Consider the following 16,860-nt stretch of genomic DNA (forward strand, 5'->3'; position numbering starts at 1 on the left):
AAGACTGAGGATTGGGTGACTGCGGAAGAGCAAATATTATAGAAGCATAGTAGTTAATGCTGTTATCAATACATTTTGGAATGAAGACAATAAACAACAGCTGTCTGGCATCTATTTGGTCAGTTTTCACGCACCGTGTTGCACCATAATGGTAAAACGGTGGTAGCTCTAGAGCAAGAGACAACTGCAAGATATGAAGGACGACGTGAACAAAATGTTCGTAATAAAAAGCAGAGAGCCGGTGCTGTGTCGGAGCATGTCCTTGCGAGCAGGAAAGCTGCACGGCAAAATTGAAGCCAGCAGTCCGGTTCAGAACATGAGAAGAGGCGGGCATAGCAGAAAAGAGGGGTCAAGGCTGTCGGCAATACGTGGCGAACGTTTTGCAAGTTCACAAATTAAGTATTCTGCTTCAAAAAAAAAAAAGATAAATATTACTTTGTGCATTTTGATTTCTCCATGCAGAACAAAAATTACCCAAATATCTAGCTGCCTGACAATAAACTTGACATCTTTGCGCCGAAATAAAAACAGTGCATGAGTTCATTGAAAAGCCATTTAGGTGTGCAGTAGTCTCACCATGGTAAAGCGGCCGCAACAACAGATAGCGCTTTGCGGATGCTCCAAACGATCAGCCGAGTATTCCTTTGTTGACAGGCTTATTGATAATAGCAGTGGTAAATAAAGCCGACTTAAAAAAACTTGCATTCAGGCAGCATTGTTACAGACTTCGGCATCCATACACGGTAAGTTTCTTGTACCTTCTTTGTATTGAACTTGGCGCGACATTTTCACCTTCTTCCAGAGCGAACAGGAGCGCTTCTCAGGACAGCAGGCTGGGAGCTTATACGAGCTACTGCAATTAGCCCAGGTAACTGCGACCAGCAAAACTACTTCCTCTTTCAATGCCAAGTCACCAGCAGAGACGAGCTATTACTGCAAGACTTCAGAGAATTCTGATACGAGGTTTTCCTCAACATAAAAAGCAAGGCAAATCGTAAAGCTCGGAAATTAGGACAAGACTGTCCACTGGACCTAAACACAGCCGTTTGAATCGAGCACTGACATTAAACACCGGATGACCACTCAACAGTAGTGATAGGGAAAATGCAACAAACTAACATTAAAGGTTAGAAACGGGTAGGTTATTGGTGCCCGCATATTTGACTTGAAAATAAAACTCCACAACTCAAATCAAGGTTTTACAATCACCAAATTATCAATCTTTTATCTTCGCAGCTTTAAGACAATACATGCATGCGCGAGTTTATTGAATTCTTCAAGGCTGTACATAAGTTATTTGATATATATGTACTAGTTTTGCATATCAGTGACGTATCCTGAACTACCAGACAACAACCTAGGGCTGGCTGTCAGCACTGCACTGATATGGGATTCAAACGCGTCGTTTCTTCCTTCCCGCGGCATATTGTCGTTAGGCTTAAAGGAAGAGAGATCCACAGGAAGGCACCCTTTTTCCTGTCTCTATTTGGTGGTATTGAAGTGAAAAATAACGGTTAAGAGACGCTGTTCTACATACGACGTAGAGATCATTCAATCAAATCCCTGCGACAGCAGGAAATACGACGGCGGTTAGATATACGTGTGTATTTTCTGATGTGTATTACAGACATTATCACTCAAAAATGAAAAATATTTTCTCTCACGTCCGGTCGTGTACAGCGAGTATTATGTATTCGAGAGTGTCCGCCTGTTCGCTGAAGTTCCCTAAAATTGGGCACTAGGGCCGCCTGGCGTCCCTCTTTCAATGCATCGCCTTCTGTAACCTAGAGATCGGTTCGAAAATTCCTGGTTAGTTCTCATCCAGTGTTTCAATATTTTTGGCGGTTTTATTTCAATCTTTAATGTGTTTTACATCATTCTTTCTACGCCTTGTTCCTCTCCGTGTTCTCTTTTCATGGCTAAGAGCTATCTTTATCATGCCTTAGATGGAAGTGAAAAGGACTGCTTAAAGGATAATTACTTCATAGCGCAAAAAACTCACTGATTACTTCATAGCGCACGGATCACACAAAGCCAGAAGGGACATTTGTTTGGCCCATGAAAATATATCTGACGTGTATTCTATGCTATGATCTAGTGGTTCGCCGTGCTAGCACCCATAGAACGGAAAGAAACACACCACAGAGTGCTCTGTGCTGCGTTTCTTGCCGTTCTAGGTGTTCGCTCGGTGAACCATTATGAATGACCAACTAGGCGCAATTCTCGCCATTTCAGCTATGACCAAACCTGTCGGAATTCATTAGGAAGCCAAGCAAATAACAAATCTAATTTAAAATACATCTGCACTCGGATTGTTGACGCAAAAACTTCATCAAATTCTCAATACGGCAACATATTTTTTTTCTGATAGCACCTTTCTTTCCCTCATGTTTCTTATTTGCCAGAATCTTTACATTCAATGATAGTTCTTAATAGTTCCATATCTAATGATTCAATCCGTTTCGCTTGCGTTTTACCTTACATGGAAAATTTATCAGTCAAATAACTTATACACTACAAAAACGTTTCTGCACTGTGTTTACGTTCTTTTTAACCACTACGTGTTGCTTGACTATGAAATCAGTATTCATAAAATAGCCTATACTTTTAGGTCCCGATTCTTCATATAAAAGCCACCCCAAACCGTAGGTAGAACCTTTGCAGGCAGGTTAGTGTAAATGCAGGCTAAGGATACCTAAAAGCGATATGCTATACGTCAAAGGGGCATTCAGCCACATATACCTCCACAAGCGTAACACCCCTATCCTTCTTCCTTAAAACAACAAATGACAAATAACGCCTTTTAATATTTTATACCGAGCTATACTTGCCACCTGGCGAGCTCCAGGTAGAGTGTGATGCCAGCGTAGAAAATCATTAGCAGAAACAACTGATACGACTTAAAACGGTCAGTCCGTCAAACTAAGAATGATAGACGTTGTGAAGAAACTGATTCTACAATGACTGCACGTTTTCTCCGCTGCATTGTATGCCTCTATAGGCATCCATACCCTACGAAGGTGAATTTTTTTCAAATCACGAAAAGTTAGTTTGACAAATGAGTGTGTACTACAGCAAATGAGTATCTGTACTACAGTCTAGAAGGTGGGCGCAAAGGCGTTTTTTTAGCATTAATCCTTAGACACGATGAAGTGAAATGTAGAAAAAACATACTTATATTTGCCGCCATAAGGAGGGGGTGGGGACATGTGACAGGGTCCTAATACCCACATATGGCTTACGGTGCGGTTGAAAAAGCCGTTAGGTCAACTTTACGATAATGTTCAATGCGGCAAATGATTGTTGTAGTATGCGGCTGTCAGTCACGGGTTTAGCAACTATGACGCGTCTGCCATTTTGGTCCTCCTTGCTCTACCTAAATTCAAACAAATTTTAGAGGATGAGCTACTTTGTACAGTACTTCAATGCACTCAAAGAACTTTCTAACTTCATCATTTCGAGGAGCAAATGTCCTCCATGATTTGCCCACCAAGCTCGTCCTCTTTTATATGTCATATATTTTCTTGGACTTCCCTCTTGCATAGACACTGCGCAAAACTTCAAATTCTTTGTTGCATGGGTTTTTGCTACTTGCACATAGGGGGCCTTATGCAATGCTCAGCTGATATGGATGTACATATACCTGCACTTCGTTTGTCTTGATGCCTGCGCGGCTATTTTCGAAGCAAAAATAGCTTTTTGTTTGTTCATGTGTACTTGCATCCGGAAATGTGGCTAACTCTCTGCTTATAAAACGTATATTTATGTCCTACTTTCCTGCAGAGGAAAACGCTTTTATGTATCAGGTTTTCATAAAATTTCCATTCGTGTCATATATGTTTACTCCGATTTTACAAATTCGATCAAAAATCCTTCAGCAGCACCAGTTTCTTAGTTGCTTAACTCTCTCATATTCCAACAGCCTGTTTTTAATATTTACTATGTTGTTTTACACATTTAAGGCACGTGTCGGTGTTGCTCGCAAATGGGATTTCTTTTATGACGGAAAAAAACCTACGGAGGCAGAAATCCGCAAATCAGAGGCTCTAAAACGAAAGTGCCCCCAAAATACTCAAACGCATAGTGTGTGGTACGAACTCTTCTGCAACGCTTGCAGATTTTTCTTCTGCTATTCCGACGTCGTCTGCAATGGTGGCGCTGAACTGGTGAGATATATCAAGCCCGTATTTCTTTCAGTGGCCCTGGCGACCTAAAAGGGTTCGCTTGTTTCCATTTCACTCCAGCATTCATTTCCTGTCTGCTTCTGCCGTTTTGTTCTTTTTGCAAGCCAAAGTAGGGACTGCGCACAGCTCAAATCCACCATCCGATGCTGAAGAGTACGAAGATGGATGATACGAGCAGCCCACAAAAGGTTCAGAACCTTTTGTACTTGCGGAAACAACTAGGTCGATCTTTTAATCTTGCTTTTTTTTCGCATTCGCCACTCTTCACTTACAGTGCTGTCTGCAGGCATTGGGGTTCCCGAACGAGTGTTTCTTGCTCTTGCATATTTCTTTTTTAAAATGCTACACCTCTAAAGCTATAGCAGGCCCTGCAACTGCTCACAAGTGAGAAAAATATGCTGTTCCTCTCGACAGCTTTATGCTACCATTCAAGGGCTCTCCCCTGCTGAGTCTTTAATACGGAGCCTGAAATTCACCAGGTCATCCACCAATGGCTTGTACACTGGTTTTCGCCTCGTCGCTATTGTTATTATCTTTTATTCCGCCTTTTTTGTGACTTCTTCACTTCCCCGAAGCGAACTAAAAGACTAATACGCCGTTTGTGGATCGGGTTTCTTCGTTGGATGAAAATCAAAGTTTTATCTTTTCATTTTATTGCTTTCTTCACTCTTTCTTTTTATCTCTCCTTATTCAGCTTTACCCTGTTTCTTTCTTACGTATTTAGTTTCCTTTCGTCATTTTTTCTTAATTTATTATTCCTTTCGTGAATGGACGGTCCCATTATTGTACCGCACTGCATAAGAGCAACTAGCTACGTCGGCTGAGCGCCCAATGTCGCAAAATGACATGCTGTTCTGAAGGATGGAAACATACCAGTCAATAAACAAGTGCGTCGGAGGAAGTCTGAGAAGGATACGTGGTTTAGGGCGCAAGATATGGCATCTGATCATGAATGAATACCATCAACCCAAAAATGACTTCTCGTCATAGAAAAGAAAACACGGAAGGTTTTTTTTTATGTTGTTGTTGAAATTTAAGCTTGTCTTACAGGCTGGGCGATATATGACGCTCGGGACCATCGTGGCGAGTCTGGTTAGAGCATCGAACAGTTGCGCATAACCGCGCTGCTCGCGCTGTAATATAGCCTCCATATTTTCTAACCGAGGTTAGATGTCTTCAAATGATAACATCATCTCATATGCATGGAATAACAATAAGTAATATGTATTCTAATAAGGCAATGCCTATAGCAGCAAGCAATGTGTGTCCCTGAAAAAAGTGCAGACAGCAATAAATGAGCGGTTCGCTTCCGAATCTATCGCCCTTAGTTTCCTTATTTTTCCGTGTCTCCCTTTGTCCATCGGGCTATTTGCATATGAATAACCACGCAAGAGAGCGTGACATCTTTGCGGCTTGCCGTCGCTAGGCTAGAATAATTTTATCTGCTTCGTTTACTTTTTTTCTGTCCGCCTGCACCAAAGATTACATGTAGAATGAGAGGTCGTGATGGGCTAAAAGTCGAGAGTTCCTTTCCGTACCAGTTATCTGTTTTTTTTTTTTTTTTCATTTCTCTATGTTTCCCTTCTTTTCTATAAGCAGATTTTGCACTTGTGATACCAGGAATTCGTTGAAATTTTCAAGCCGCATCGGCCCTCCCCTTCGATATCTTTAATTGAGCTTCAACAGCACCGCAATGTAGGATTTTGCCGTCTTGTCTCGATGTTAAAGAAAGCAAAGTACTGAACAGCACTTCCTTGATTCAAACCGTGTCAACTCACCTCTTCAAAATCGACGCATAGAGTCCCCTTTTTTTTACCGCTTCATTTCAATATTCTTGCTTGCGCTGTTTTCAGATCGTTATCTCCACCCCGTTCATTTGCGAGTTTGGCATTATTCCTACCCCTGGTACGGCACGCTTTCCGAAGAGGACGCCACATACACGTGCGCCGCATGTTTCTTCTCGCGTTAAGGGAAAAAAAAATTAGCTATGGTTTAGCATGTGTTTAAACCTGAAGTTACGCGAGAGTAATCTGCATGGCTATGCTTAGGTTAGGCTTGAAAGTAAAAACATGGTTTTGGCACATAGTAGTTTACTCTATGGTTTGAGCTTTATTTATGCCATAGGAGAATCACTTCACGTATGAGCACCCCTTGCCTCCCGTCGTTGATCACTCTCATTCGATTATAGAAGACTTCTAATGGTATGACATCGTCTCTACGTCGAACTCCGGAATTCACCACCGTCATAACGTTCGAACGAAACTTCTGTCCTCGCAACTCGCTGTTGTCGTTCGCCTCTACCAACGACCGAAGCTTCTTCTTCATCTTCTCGTTGTGCCGAGGCTAGCATCGGTATCCACCTTTGCGCGTCTTTGATACCATTTCATATACTAAAGGTACGGCAACGTCTTTTGCCCAATTCGGCAATTTCGGCTTCAAACTGTCCGTTTGCTCTAGTTAATTTTCGGGATTCATTCATTTCTATTAATCATTTTTTTTTTCGACTAAAACAGCCCGAGCTATCTGTGTTTCTCCGACAGTTTGCTTTGACTCCGCGCACAAAAGGGTGGTCTTTGCGACCCTCTTTCCTCACTTAGCGTTTTACTTTACACGCATCTATGCAAAAAGCCGTTCTCTTCTTTCCAATTTATTCCTTTTTTATGCGTACAGGAACTATAATCAAAAAATGGTATAGGGATTGCGTTATGTATTTGAAAAAAAGAAAACACGAAACAGAGTTTCCTTACGCATTCCCCCTGCGTATGCTAAGCTTTTCTCCAGAGTTTTCTGCCTCTTTGTTTTTGACATTTGCTGATGTCCCCTACACATTGTTTTAGTTTTCTTGCTTGTTTGCTCCTATATACTTCGATGTTTTGGGAGAAAAAAATAGAGATATGGATGTGTTGTTTTTTTTCTTTTGCTAACCTTCTGGGACCAGCTGTCAAAGGCATCAACGTTAATGTGTCTCACAACCATTGCTGGACATCCTCCCCGGAAGGCCTGCCGCGTTTTGAAGCCCATGTATTAAGACTTCTTACAAAGTCAAACGATTTATTTCTTTATTTCTTACTTCGAGCTGTTTGAAGGCTGCCATATCGCAGTATTTCTCTGGTTCCTAGCATACGAAGCTATTATGCATTTTCTTCCGCACTACGCAGCTTTCGGAATAATTATGAGATCGAAAATAAACAATATTCTCATCCATACCACGACCTCAACGTATGAACTACCGCATCTACGGCTTTGCTCTCGGTCACGTTACCAATTGCGACCGCTACAGGTCAATCATCCCCGTCCTCACGCGTGCGTCACTCGTCCTTCCAACCGATATGACCACTGATCGATGCACTCTCCTGAAATTTCCTACTTTGTGTAGAGTTACTCGTTCCTTAGCGCTCACATTTACTTCGAGATCCAGTCAGCGCACTGGAGTGTTTACAATGCAGGCGCGGGTTGGAGGAAGAAATCTGCTCATAGAGCTGCTGTTCTATAACATTGAAAGCATGCTTTGTCTCTATATGGACGAAGCGAATTCGTTCCATGCTTATTTTATTTAAGCAGCCTCATAAATTTTAACAGTGCTCACATTCTAAATTCGGAAATTATCTATATCATGAGAACCTTCGATGTTCAGCGATCATCATGCAGCCTGGGGTACGTGTCTTTTTGAGAGTCATTTTACCGCACTATGGCTTCATTTATGTGCCTTCCTTCCCACGTATATTGGTGAAAATTGAAGTGTTTTTATTACCAATGATTGAAGCACGCTTTTGGAAAATAAGGCATGTCCTTCCTACTATCAATACAATGACTTAGTAGCCGTCGCTCTTTTCGAAACATTACGCCAAATGTCACAGAGGCACGCCGCATGCATCAAAGTCTCCATTGTCCAAAGTTTCTTTTTCTTTTTTTCCAGATTTATAAGACTGCTGTAATTGCCAAATTTGATGCTCGGTGTTGTTGCTGGGCCTACTTAATTTTTATTGACGAACACTTTGCTCGGAGATTAACTTATTTCAAAGTCATCTTTTAGTTATTGATAGCCACGTATAGACATAATGAGGAAACGCAGTGTGGTGCAGCGATTCGCTGATGATTTGACAGTAGATCAATCCTTAAACAAGAGACAAACTGCCCGAAAATAAAAACAGAAAGTACTCCATAGTTGCACGAGAGAAATGGCATGAAGTCTCAAGCGTAAGAAAAACGAGGTATGCTGGGTCTGAAAGCAATGTTCACTTTTCTACAAAGTAAGCACTTCGCTTCGCGCCCTTTGTACCGTTTGCTCTTTTCATTGGTGATGTCTCCAACAATGCAACTTTCCAGCTAAAACGCCACCAGTGATGACCGATAAGGAATACGGTGTTGTGATGAGCGGTCCGATACTGCAGGTTGATGTGAAAGCTGTTCCATTTCCGTAGTGACGCAGACCTCGTGGAGTTGAGATAAAACTGATCATCAACACAGAGAGCCTATTCGCATAGTATTATTACTGAGCATTATATTTGCAAGAGGTTACGGTTTTAGACCCTACCTTGAGATGCGTAGAGAGCCATAAGCGTCCAATATAATATTACGCATGGGCATGAGATATAGGGCGCCACGAAGAGTTCCTTCCTTCACATTGACATAATAATTTTTAATCGACTTCCTGGCTTTCAGAGTACTTGAAGATATCTCGATGCCTCGGCTTCTTTTTTCTTTTCTGTAAACCTCATCAATAAATATCGTTGTTTTTTTTTTAGAGAAACAATAATAGGATTGGCTTGGCCGTGTAGCCTTGCGTTCTACCGCGCAATCCACTGCGTACCCGCAAAGACATTAATTGAGTAACTTTATTGCCATCCTACACGTTGCCTTAATTGCATTTGGATTGAATTTCATTACATTTAACAGCTCTAATTTAAGTAAATTTGTTCCGTAAGGGACATTTAGCATTGAAGACGCTGCAGGCTCTACGGTAGAATGCAGGGCAAAAGGGGCTAAACGAAACCTATGACAGCTATTGATGAAGTATGCATTAAACAGTGGGAAGTTTAGAACGTGACCAAAAGAGGATAATTTAGCATAGCGCTAAAATAGGTGCATAATTATATTTTTGATATATATTAAATCACCTTGCCCTACGATAGCTTCCTGCATGTAATAAAAAGCGATAGCTGTTCAATACCAAATTATGAAAATGAACCTGATCAGTTTGGATAAGGAAAGAAAGCGGTTGGCATGAAGAATAGGTTGGCATGAAGGTTCTTTACGCTAGTTGAAACCTGCCGGGAAAAAGACACTGCGAATATTTTTTTTTTCATATTCGTACCAAAGAAACGAATAAATAGCCGACAGAAAGCCTGCAGCCGAGTTGCTGGTTGAACCGAAGATCTTTCGTCAGCGTGCTAACCTAACCCAACCGCAAGACTGGTTTACAAACACAAACGTTTCCTCTAGAAGTGAAGCTGCCGAGGTTGTCGAGGCCGTCGGAATCTCTTAGAGTGCTACAACAAGCGGTAAAGGAATCTCATACCCGTTCCGTTTGCTGCGCGCTTTTCCGTGCCCCCCTCCCCCCCACCCCCCACCTTTCCGTAAGTCTCTTCGTTCTATTCCTTTTCATTATTGTTTATGGTTACCCGTAAGAAAGAGCAATACATTGGAGATGCTGTGCAAATGGATGTCTGTTCGGCGGCAGCAAAAACCTTAACAAATACATATAATAACGAAAAGGACGGATAGCACTCATGGCTAGGAAAATAATGGAATGAAAGCCGTCGCTGCCTCCTACGGTCCACGCCTGTTCCTTCCACTGCACGGCAAAGAAATCGGAAAGATGGCCGCGTAAGCCTAGGTTGAAAAAGAATAAGGGGCGGAAGAAAGATGCCAGAATGTTTTGAATGCAGGAACGAAATAAAATATCCGGATATGCCACAGCAGCGCTTTCACGATGGGACGGAGGCTCGCTCCTTCCATTGTTTCGGATTCTATATCCGCGCATGCCGGTTCGTTCTCTGAACCGTTTACGACGTTTCCCGATGGGTTCGATGAACATAATGCCGAAAAAGCAGTGATTCATGGGGAGGGAAATATTGTTACGGACGAATAAGAAGAAGGCGGGCGGGGGCCAGGGCAGGAGTGCTCGCGCTAAGCCCACCGGCATTAATTAAACTCGTATAATTTTCATCGGACATCTTCTCTTTTGTTATCTTTTCTCGTGTTCATCAGCTTGCCGCTCCGCAACAATGCGGTTGCAGGTGCGGGGTACACTCATCATCTCTCCTTATCCTGGCCCGGAGCTTCGGCGCCCTGTGTCTGCTTGCGCCGTCAGCAGCGGGCTCCTGGGAGGCATTGCCTGGTTGTTCTCCAGCCAGCCCGCCGGACCGGACGAGACCTGTGTTCATCGACTTGCCGCCCCGTAACAGTATAATATCAAGCGCAGTACAACTATTCCAGTTAGCCGTAGTCATGCTGAGGGGTTGAACGAAGTAAGTAAAATGTGAGGAGATTACGGAACGAACAGTATTCAGTGAAAACGGCTGCTCTACAACAAGAGGGCCCCAGAATCCTTTTGTTGTGACATAATTTATTGTGACATAAAAGCAGAAAAGTGACATAATGTTAGTAATGTAGAAACAAAAATTCAATAAATAGAATGATGGTTTAGTTAACCAATCTAATAGAATAGTTAAGATATAGGGAGAAAAATGAGAATGATAGCAACTGCTACCACCCCGTTTCAAAGGGGACGCTCCTATATTTCATCCATTCATCCATGTGACCATTCAGAAGATCAAGAGATGCGGGGTTTACATGAAATGATCTTGCTTCAAATGAGATTGTGTGAGAGCGAAAACACTGTTTTGTCCGGGTTTCGCAACAATTTCTTAGCTGTTTTAGTTTTGCAATTAGCTTCTTGGTATTCATTGACCACTATTTCAGTTATTAGTTGCTAAAATATATATGCTGTAACGAAAGTAATAACGTTTCAGTAAGTATTTGGATATATTCGAGAGCGAATGAATTTTAATGTTACCAATAATTGTTCTACTCATGAACCGAAGGAGTACAAGAAAACAAAAAGTCGCAGTTCAGCTTGGCTAGTTCTCAGCTCCTCGAGTACAAAATGAAAGAAACAATTTTCCGTAAAAACCCAAAATACGCAACACAACGATAATCAAGAACGTGTTCATAAAATGATATTCTTTGATTCTAAAAAGTAAAAGAACAATCTTACACTAACCTGAATATCTTGGGTGTAAAAAGCGCTGATTAATTTAGCCGAAGGTACGAAGAAAAACGCCACGTTGTGGACTAGGAACACGGAATGGTTGCCCTAAACCGCAAATTTAAGCCAACTGAGAAAAAAAAATCTTGCGACAGTCGATCATATGAAATGATATTTGTAACAATAAAAGATTATGAGATTCTTTTTTTTACGCTATTTCGAGAGCAATGCGATTATTTGGCAAAAGTTTAACAAGCGCGACTGAGTTTTGTTTGGCATTCGTAGTTCATATGCAGTCCTGCACGTTTTTATTATCAATGGTGTTTGACTTTTACACTTGTAAGGTACAGTTCTTGTACGAAGGGTTTTCAGCAGCAATGGATATTTGCTGTTAATTTTTACTCCAAACTGGTAATTGAATTATTTGAGCGCATGCTGTCAACATTCCTCAAAACGGCCAAAATCTAACTGTCACTAACAGCAATAAATAGATACTAAATCTGTTATGCAGATTTTCATTATATTAACCCTATCTTCAATAGCTAGGCGCTAAATTTATACTGCTTGCCGGTTGATTTTGCTGCGACGCAATGAGGAAAGATGCCTGATGAAACATAAATGAATATGTCGCGTTATTATGCACTCCTCGCAGGAGTGGAAATAAGTGACTCAGTGACCAGCTCGGCAATCCTCAGCAGCGAACAGAAGCGGCCAGCGTCTGCCACTCTCTTCATCCTAGCTGCTGCCCAACGCGAGAAAGAAAAAAAATGGCGGACGGAGTCAGGCGACTGAGAGAAGCGTCATTGTATTCAGATATGTGGCGCAAACAAACACAAACACAGGAGAAGATACACACCACACGCGCACACTACCAACTGTAAGGAGAACCGGAAAACACTTCCTCTTCTACACTCAGGCACGTCTCAACTTCCTCTTCTTCTCATTTTCCTCTTCTTTGCCAAGGGGAAAATGGCACTCTCTTCCTCGCAGACCATAACCTTGTCCAAACATGGCGGTGACCAATCTCTTCTTCCTCTTCTTCTATTCTTCCTCTTCTTTCCCAAGGGGATAGTGACACTTTCTTCCTCTCAGCCCGAAAACATCAACCGAACACGACAGTCACAAATTCTAAACTGTCTTGTAAATCCACACCTCTGCTTTGCCCAGTAACTCCTACCACGCTGGACAGGCAAATATCACCACAAAGTCACAAGTCATACACTAAAAACACCACCACACATATAAAGTAGGACATGTCCATCTACACCCCATAACTTAAGTAGTCCCTATGTATTGAGAAACTTTATCTTGGCAACATCTAAGAAGCCACGAGGGCCATGTACTTTAGGGGAAAAAATTCTGTAAACTCCCATGGCCCCAAAACGTAAGATGAGTCCAAGAATAACAACTTTAGGCCAAGAATAACAGCTTGAGGCCCGATAATAATCTCGTTCTTTGCATAACTCAGGAGGATTGCTCAATAAAATTAAATTCTTTTCTACGTAAACTCAACGAAGCTTCACTAATGCATCTCTCATCTTTCTTCTGTATCCAATACGCCTCTAAAATTTCGCGTGCCATCTTATCCCGACTCTTGCCTAATATGTTTAGCCTGCTAAACAACGGCTCACACTTGCACTTTTGGCAGTGCAAGGCTAAATTTGACCCTTTGCCATTTTCTATGGACTTCTCATGTTCCCTCATTCTATTATTAATACGTCTTCCTGTTTGCCCAATATATAGATTACCGCACGTCAGAGGAACCTCATAAATCACCCCCACCCGACATCCAATAAAACTCTTAAAATCTTAAATGTTTGGACAAGGTTATGGTCTGCGAGGAAGAGAGTGCCATTTTCCCCTTGGCAAAGAAGAGGAAAATGAGAACAAGAGGAAGTTGAGACGTGCCTGAGTGTAGAAGAGGAAGTGTTTTCCGGTTCTTCTTACAGTTGGTAGTGTGCGCGTGTGGTGTGTATCTTCTCCTGTGTTTGTGTTTGTTTGCGCCACATATCTGAATACGATGATGCACCAACTAGCCCCTCAAGCCGTTATTTAGAGAAGCGTCGCCTACCGCTAACGGAGGAGCGGCTCCAGGAGCAGTTGCCCTGCTCAGACATGCATAAGTTTAAGTAGAACAGTGAATCATTTGGTCGCTTTACCTCGTGCTAGAGTCCGCCTACATAATGTGAGAAAACCACGTCACCTCCACTCCAGTCTTAGACCGGCCTCCTTTCTAGGAGGCGGCGAGGCGAGAAGGGAAGACGAGCGCCAGGCAGGAAGGGGAGGCCACTCTGGTACGTTCCAGATTGCGCCAACTCCGGCTGATACACTACACACAGTATCTCTTCTAGTTTCTAAATTAGACACTTCCTCGCTTCCCCGCTGCAAGCTACAGTGCTGATAAGCTTCGCAGCTGTGCTGACGGCGGCGAGCGTCGTTCAAACACGGAAACCATGGCGCGATAGAAACAAAGCACCTCTCTTTAAAGAGAAAGCCAAAAAATGTTATCTCCCTATTTCCTCGAGAGCGCCCGTTCTGTGCTGGCCCTCCCCTGAGCTGCCTTCGTTCTTGGGGCTGCAACCAGTACGATAATGCACGATAGTCTAAGCCTAACTCGCTTTTAATAAGCGGCAGAAAAGTGTGCTGTAGGTCTTTAAAGTTAGTTCCGTGAATGTATTAATGAGTATGCACTTTTCATCCCTAAAAACATATCTGCCGTGGTAAATGGAATAAATTGTACAATTTTTGTATTGCTCAGAGCAACACGATAACCTAACCACTCTACTGCTTATTTTGAAACGCTAACCTCATTTTCAAAGTGGTGTTAATGCTTAGGCATCGTGTATTACCTTTTAAAACCAGTTACTGCCTCTGCAAGAAACGCTGCACTGGAATTCGAATTCGCGCATTCTTATCTTTCATGGAGGGTAATATGGCTTCAAGAATGTTTGGAAACAGATATATGGGGCTTAATTACCCATGTCATAAATTGGGGCTGCAAGTAGAGCTCTTCGGAAACCCGCACTATGCTCTCCGGTTTTACCTTCTTGAAGAGCTCCGTTATCACGCGCCATAGAATTTCTGAACGACTGCAAGACGACTTTATAGCAGCACTGGCCATAAAATAATACCGATATTAAGGAGATAAAGATAAACCAATGTAGGCAACGTTGCAATTTTAGTACGTATATTCCTTGCATGCCCGAATCAGAGACAAAAATATATATGACGCCTCATCACAGAGATAACAGCGCACGGTTTATACATGGTGCACTCTGTGGCTTCATTATATAGATAGATAGTGACAAAAGTTCAACCAGACGAAAACAAGGGGCTGATATTTGAGTGGCGGTTCCTGCACACATTTCCTTTATTTAGCATAGAAGAGCGCCTAGCGAGACATACTTAGTTTGACAGCAGGGCTTCCCCGAAGACACTCAAGTCCACGTCAGTTAGAACTGCCAAACTAACTGCAATAATAATGTAGACTATCAGTGATCAGAAAAACGTGTTGCCTAATGACCGGCTGAAAACAATAAGAACTGCAGTAACCAGAAAAAAAAGGACCCTGAATGATCTCTCGACAACCACGACTTGATGAAAAGAATCTTTACTCACCGCCTGAATTGAATGCTAATAAATTGAAGAGTTTTAAAAGCCTAATTCTGCGAAACGCAGCAAACCTGGAGCCCGGTCATAATTGGCGCAAGTGCAGCAGAGGCGAAAGCTAACATCCTTCCGCGGTTTCATAAGCCTCACTCTAATTGAAAGCGTGCGGTTGGCATGTGAAACGCTACCAAAAAAGACTAATTTGAAGGCACAGTTAGGGGTGCTTTTGTACAACCCCGGGTGTTTGAGATGTAAAGGCCAATTCACAGCTTGTGCGGCCGCCGAGTTTAAAACCACAGTCCCAAATGGTCTTATTGTTCTAAGACCAAAGGTCGCAGGACCATAGTCCCTGCTCAATTTTCTAGCGTTGCGATCCTGTGTCGCGAACATTTTACCAATCGGACTCGTTGCGAAAGTGAATTGAAGCTCGTTCCATACCCGGCTTCTTGTCAGTAAGGGTCAAGATTGACAAATGTGGGTCCTAAACGAGGACAAATATGAAAAGCAACTCGTGGTTTACCTTTGCAAGTGTTGTCGATATAGTAAAGCAGCTCGTTGGTCTCAACCGAAGAATTGCTTGAGAATGGGCTCGTTTTAAAAACAATTTGAAAAGATGCACTGCTTATGCATACAGAATTGTTTGAAAGAAACGGACATGAACTTTAAGCACTATATACCAACTGAGGTTTATTCTAGAAGATCGGAACGGAGAAGACAACCATACGTAACAATGGTGCAACGATAAACAGGAGAAAAGCTATAAACCACCTAAACACGTGGCGATGGCGGTTAAAACGGCATAAATGAAACGACGAAAACTTTCTATCTCTTCCGCACCCAACAGAAGGACGAGCTTAGACGACACTCCATTTTCACGTGGGCTTGCTTTCTTCATTCCAATCTTTTGGAACAAACCTCAGTTGTTAGATTGCGCTAAACATCTATGCCGATTTCTTTGACACAATTCTGTACGCTTAAGAAGCTCATCCCTTCTAATTATCTCAATTGAACCCCGGAAGTAGGCTTTCGCGACTGACATATGTAAATTGCCAAGTATACTTGAGCTCAGCTAACGCAAATTAACGTGTTTTAAGCACATGAAAGTTAGCAAGAGTAGTCTGAACATGTATAAGAAGATTGGGGTAATTATGCCATTCTAAACCGAACTGAGCTTCTTATCCCTAGTTAACCCTAATGATCTGCAAGGCATCATTGCCACAGATATGTTGCTGGCTGAAAAGACGTCGGCTGCAATTACATATGCTTACGCCTATTTATAGGCTTCACTAGACTCAGCTACATCTAATAGACCTAACTAAAGATTTGTTCTCAGCTAAGGTGCAACCGCAGTCAATTTGTACCTCTTTTCCTCCTCTAACAAACGGACGCAAAACGTCTCTTCATTTCTACAGAATGGGCCCTCCTAGACCTTCACCTTACTTACCAAGTCCCTTCTTCTGTGCAGTGCACATGACGTAGCAAATTCCCTTACATTTGCTAACCATAGCTCACTGAAGTAGAACTCTGCACTCAGCGCTTCTCACCAAAAGCATGAGCGTCACACCTTTGTGTACAAACCCAAAAACGTGTTCTTTTACCCTGATGATACCTAGTGCATCAACGCCCAAGGTGCATCGCATGGATGATGAAATGTATGTATGTTTGGTTTGGTTTGTGGGGTTTAACGTCCCAAAGCAACTCAGGCTATGAGAGACGCCGTAGTGGAGGACTCCGGAAATTTCGACCACCTGGGGTTCTTTAACGTGCACTGACATCGCACAGCACACGGGCGCTTTTGCTTTTCGCCTCCATCGAAAAGCGGCCGCCGAGGCCGGGATTCGATCCCGCATCCTTGGG

This window comes from Amblyomma maculatum, chromosome 5 (assembly GCF_055883805.1).
Source record: "Amblyomma maculatum isolate TAMU_Amacu chromosome 5, ASM5588380v1, whole genome shotgun sequence".
Taxonomy (NCBI): Eukaryota; Metazoa; Arthropoda; class Arachnida; order Ixodida; family Ixodidae; genus Amblyomma; species Amblyomma maculatum.